Source organism: Dermacentor andersoni, chromosome 4 (assembly GCF_023375885.2).
Source record: "Dermacentor andersoni chromosome 4, qqDerAnde1_hic_scaffold, whole genome shotgun sequence".
Taxonomy (NCBI): domain Eukaryota; kingdom Metazoa; phylum Arthropoda; class Arachnida; order Ixodida; family Ixodidae; genus Dermacentor; species Dermacentor andersoni.
Genome location: NC_092817.1, coordinates 176,358,490 through 176,364,489, shown reverse-complemented (window position 1 = coordinate 176,364,489; position 6,000 = coordinate 176,358,490). Strand labels below are relative to the sequence as shown.

At 45.9% G+C, this 6,000-nt stretch overlaps 1 long non-coding RNA gene across 1 annotated transcript in view; it reads right to left on the bottom strand.

Moving 5' to 3' along the window:
- Window positions 1-1,047: 1,047 nt before the first annotated feature.
- Window positions 1,048-6,000, bottom strand: part of LOC129384966 (uncharacterized) — a 29,554-nt gene continuing 24,601 nt past the window's right edge. Inside the window, exon 3 of the long non-coding RNA XR_011893701.1 lies at window positions 1,048-1,336. This is a non-coding gene — a long non-coding RNA (uncharacterized lncRNA). The remainder of the gene's footprint in view (window positions 1,337-6,000) is intronic.

Sequence of the window (6,000 nt, the reverse complement as noted above, 5' to 3'; positions counted from 1 at the left end):
CTGTTACGTGTCTGCATCATTTTATGACTCGCGGTTGCGTCCTCAACTGCTAACTGTATAATTTACTATTCGGCTTTAGAAGAACACAGAGTCCATTGATGAATCTGGTCAGAATGTTACCCCTTAAGGTTAATTCCAACTATCTTAATGTTACCCCTTAAGGTTAATTCCAACTACCTTAATGTTACCCCTTAAGGTTAATTCCAACTATCTTAATGTTACCCCTTAAGGTTAATTCCAACTATCTTAATGTTACCCCTTAAGGTTAATTCCAACTATCTTAATGTTACCCCTTAAGGTTAATTCCAACTATCTTAATGTTACCCCTTAAGGTTAATTCCAACTATCTTAATGTTACCCCTTAAGGTTAATTCCAACTATCTTAATGTTACCCCTTAAGGTTAATTCCAACTATCTTAATGTTACCCCTTAAGGTTAATTCCAACTATCTTAAGATGGTGACGATATATTATTCTCTGTATTTTCCATCCTTCGCCAGCTGCTGCAAAGCTAGGTGATCAAGTATCACAGTTATTCTGTTTCAGTTCGAGAATGCAATATGAAACTAAAATAGAGGTAGCTAGTTTCATTTAGTTAGGTACAGCTGAAATAAAATTCAGTTAATCACTCTCAATTGGTGATACTAAGGGGTCAATTGAAATAGAATACAACCAGGTGACACCTTCTCCATACATTGGGATTTTAAGTTCAATATTTCCTGGTGTTGCCAGCCTCCAACGCATAGGTGCTGGAAGCTTCACAAAAATATTCATTGCATCAGCTTACTGAGGTGCAGAATTACATTTATTGCACAGAAGCTGGGAGGAACTGAAAAAAAAACACACATCAAAGCACGCCAGCTGACATCATTGTGATGTTCAAGTGCACATATATGTCCGGCGACAAGAAATACTAAGTTACAGAGAAAGAAGGCACTGCTGAATGATTAAAGTGCGCGTAGGAAGTTGAAATTAAAGCTATACGTTATCGTCATTGAAGCAGTAGTTTGGCCTATTAGCAAACAATGTATAAGTAAAGACCAGGCACTCTCGTTCGTAGACTGTTATGTTAAAACAAGTCATACGTTTAATAGGGATCGCCATCTAAAAAGCGGCTAATGTCCTTATCGTTCGCGTTAAAGGTTTTCGCACTGTGATTTCATAGATTTTGTTGTATAAGCCTTCATAAAGTCATTTATCTTCCTGATAAGCTTCAGCCTTTTATATTGGCCAGTGTATTCCACTTTGGCGCAAGGACTGTCGTCCATGTCTGCGTCGATGTCGTACACAGCAACGCCGTAGTCCATGTCGATGAACTCTGCTTTCACGGCGCATAGCTGCACGAATAAAGCAAGACAACAACACAAGTTTGCTGAAATACCCATGCTTTAATTAGAGCAGTAAGTATTTTTTGTCACTATGCATGAATAATTGTGTCTGTAGATGACATAGCTACTTGCGAGTAAAAAAAAAACATTTCATTAAATTAGCTGTAACTGAAATTCAGGTAATCAGTTTCAGTTAAGAAATATGGGTACCCATTTTGATCGAATATTACAACTAGTTGACGATTTATTCATACATCGTGATTTTACGTTTAGTACTTTGTAATGCTCCCACTCTTCAACGCACGCGTTTCACAAGAGCACCAACAATTTCACATGAAATGAGATTGAACGTGCAATATTTGCGTACCTCGACATGCTAGTGTAATAAAAGTGGGATGCAAATAAACTAGTTCGTTAAATGAAACTATTTAATCCACTTAGAAGCATTTGAGAGAGCCGTGAGAACTTCTCTTGTCAAGTACCTTCGCGTTAATTTTCATGACCTGTGCAGCGTGTCTTCATCGAGACAGCGACATTTTGGCTGCGGCATGCTCGTGCTCTCCTTAGCCTTAACTGCAATGTGATGTCGTCTTACAACTGTGTTTAACTGCATTTTATTAATTGTAACCGCGTGCAGAGCATCCATCTATATTAGACTGCGAAGGACAACGTATGTTACCCGCAGTGGTTGCTTAGTGGCTACGGTGTTGGGCGGCTAAGCACGAGGTCGCGGGGTCGAATCCCGGCCATGGCGGCCGCATGTCGACGGGGCCAAATGCGAAAACACCCGTGTACTTAGATGTAGCTGCACGTTAAAGAACCCCAGGTGGTCTAAATTTCCAGAATCCCCCACTACACCGTGCGTAATATTCAGAAAGCGGTTTTGGCACGTAAATACCCCATAATTAAAAAAAAAAACTACGTATCTCCCGTTCCTCGCTATGACGACGCACTGGACTAGTTCCAGGGCACCAGTTATTAATCTTCAATCGACATTTATCCTGGTTATGCGCGAATTTGAGTGAACCTAAAGCACAGTGATAAAGCAGACTGTTACTACAGGCAAGCGATGCCAGTTCTGCTTTAGAACGCCTGTGCCACCTACGCACGCTTGGTGAAGCCTCTTCTGGGAGGCTCCAAACAGTCCACTATTGTGTTCTGACACGCAGTCTACAGTTAAACTCTTCCATATTTACCTTGGGTCTACATAACATCAATATCCTCGCAACCTCGCAGACTCGAATGGTGCGCAGCCTGCCCCTGTAAACTTCGCGCTGTCTGTCATTTCAGAACTCATAATTTTCCCCTGCGTGCACTGCTGCAGTGGACTGCGCTTCTACTTCAGCTGTTTAACCCACAGCGTTACAGATATGTCGCGCTTTGTAAACAACCAGCTAAAGACAACCCTCCTTACACCGCATGCATGTCTGAACCGTATGCTCATAGGCATGTTTTTCATACCATCCCCCATTGTGACCCTTTTTCTTCCCCTCTTCCCCTTCCCTTACGTAGAGTAGCAGGCCAGATGTTCCATTATCCGGCCGACCTCTCTATATTTTCCACTCATTAAAATACTTCTTCTTCTTTCATACATTTTGTAAGTATAAACACGGCACAGCAAAGAGAAAAAAAAAACACGGACCTGGGCGGGACACGTAAACTGGACGCACATGTGCAACTCGAGTTTCCATAAAGGTGCAGCGAAAGTTGAAACCTGATTGTGCATTTATCATTTTTACAACACGCAACTCATGCCAGTGGCCATGCGTGCCAGCGAAAATACGCACGCGGGCAGCATGTAAACTACTAAAGTGACCGAAATTGCAGTTAGAATGAAGAAGTGGAAACCAACTCTAAAGAGAAGTCACGTGAAGTGCATAAAGAGAGCATGTTAATCCTACCAACAACGAAAACACAAACGAGAAAAAGATCGCGCGTTCGCGCCTTCTGCAACACCTCCTCTGAAGTACTAACGAGCAGGCACAAACGTATTCGGTATATTCAAGCCTATAATATTTTAAACAAATGAAATGTACCCGGATGCACAGCACATGCACATGCACTGGGTTTCCCACGTAACTTTAGCCACATTTAAAGTACAAGTGCCTCGTAGCTGGACAGACCCAAGGTACTGTTGATACGGACTTCCTTCCTGCATCTGTTATAACTCTCGCTTGAAAAGGTAATTGAATATTGGACTTCAGTGCTTTGAATGTCTGTGTTTATGCTGGTCGTGACATGTCACAGTACTTCTAAGAAACTATATTGTAAAGGTGAAGTGAAGGAACATGTTGAATTGGACTAGAGGAAGACGAAGTCTGGCAGTTGCCGGAACGCCATATACACCATTTGTAAATAAACATTATTTTACACTCGTGGGCCTGCTTTCTTTCTGCAACATTTTGGTGGAAGGTGCAGGGTACAATCACGGAACTTCGCAGCGGACGTCATCTACCTGCCGCCACAATGGCAAATCAACTGACACAAGCGACAACGCTTCAGCAGCACGTGCCAGCGGTCATCCTCACACATGCGCGGGACCCGGGGACGGACACGGACAACGCCGGACACGGACACGGACAACGCCGATCTCGAGGACTGGCTTACGGTGTACGAGCGAGTGTGCGACAACCACAGGTGGGATCCAACAATGATGCTAGCCAACGTGATATTTTATCTGAGGGGAACTACGAAGCAGTGGTACGACACACATGAAGCTGACCCAACGAGCTGGGATGTCTGCAAAAAAAAATGCGAGACCTGTTTGGCAGACTTGTCCGATGTCCGCTGGCAGCAAAAAAAAAAAAAAAAAAACAACTTGCGTGCCGCACTCAGGCGTGCACAGAATCCTATGTCGTGTACATACAGCATGCGCTGGCCATCTGTCGCAAGGCTAATGACAACATAACCGAGGCAGACAAGATTGGTCATCCACTGAAAGGTTTTGCAGACAATGCCTTCAATCTCCTGATGTGTAAGGATTGTGCCACTGTGGATGCAATTATAAAGGAGTGCCGGCGCTTCGAAAAAGCTAAGGGCCGGCCACCGCGTCGCTCAAACTTTCGACCGATTGCCCAATACCGCCGCGACATCTTCTTGCGAAGACCCGCCGCGGTTCGTTTAGCCTGCAGGACCAGAAGAAATAACGCGCATTGTTTGCCGTGAGCTTAAGGCGATCGCCCGGCTCGAGTTCGTTCAGACTGTCGGGAAAGCGTACCCGCTATCTCCCTTATACAAGTGGTCGTTTGGGAGGAAATAGCAAGTTTGGGCATTTCATCTCTCTGCTCGGTACGCCATACAAAGCCTACCAGATTTCTGCGGCCGCTCGCTCCCAGAACCAAAGCTTTCCGCCACTCCGCCACCCAGCTGACTGGCGCACAGCGGATGATAAACCCATCTGCTTTGATTGTTCCAGTATTGGACACATCGCCCGTCATTGCCGCAATCACTGGTCGTCGCCTCCTCAATGGTCGTCTCCGAGACATTACCGCCAAGTACCAGGCAATCGTACTTTCTCGCCCTATACGCCGACTCGGAACATCAACGCCGACAGTGCTCCATCAGATGCAACCGCTCCCCGTCTCCGCAAGGTCGTAGGTCCCGTTCGCCTCTCGTTCACCGCTCTTCGTCCCCCTCTGCAACTCGTGGCGCTTCTGCGTTGACTACCGTCACCTCATTAGGATAAAAAGAAGGATGTTTATCCCCTGCCTCGCATTGCTGACACTCTTGACTGTCTTCATGGATCCCAATACTTTTCATCAATTGACCTCTGCTCCTGCTATAGGGAGATTAGCGCCGATGAGATGGACCGCGAGAAAACCGCCTTCGTCACACCGGATGGTCTGCACCAATTTAAAGTCATGCCCTTTGGTTTATGCAATGCGCCAGCTACATTCGAGCGCATGATGGACTCTCTGTTGCGCAGCTTGAACTGGTCTACATGCCTCTGTTACCTCGACGACGTGATTGTGTTTTCGCCGAACTTTCAGAGGCACCTGCTGCTCCTCACAACCATACTCTCCATGTTTCGCAGGGCTGGCCTTCAGCTAAACTCTTCCACGTGCCATTTCGGTCACCATGAAATTAAGGTGCTCGGCCATGTCGTAAACGCCGTCGGAATCCAACCTGATCGACAGAAAGTTCACGCCATGCGAAATTTTCATGTACCTTGTTCAACAAACGATGTCCGTAGTTTTCTGGGCTTATGCTCTTATTTCCGGTGATTTGTGAAAAATTTTGCCGACATCGCTCGCCCTCTCACTGACCTTCTTAAGAAAGATGTCTTTTTCTCTTGGGGACCACCGCAGGACAAAGCCTTCTTTACCCTGATTGAGCGGCTTACAACTTCCCCGATTCTATCACACTTGGACCCTTCTGCACCCACTGCAGTACAAACTGACGCGGGTGGTCATGGCATCGGCGCTGTCCTCGCTCAGCGTCAACAGGGCCATTACCGTGTCATCGCTTACGCTAGTCGCCTTCTTTACACGCCCGAGCGAAATCACTCCGTTACTGAGAGACAATGTCTCGCGCACTTATGGGTGGTCGCCAAATTTCGACCGCACCTTTTCGGTCGGAGCTTCTGCGTCATAACCGATCATCATGCCCTCTGCTGGCTCTGCTCTTTGAAGAATCCAACTGGACGACTTGCACGTTGGGCATTGCGTCTACAA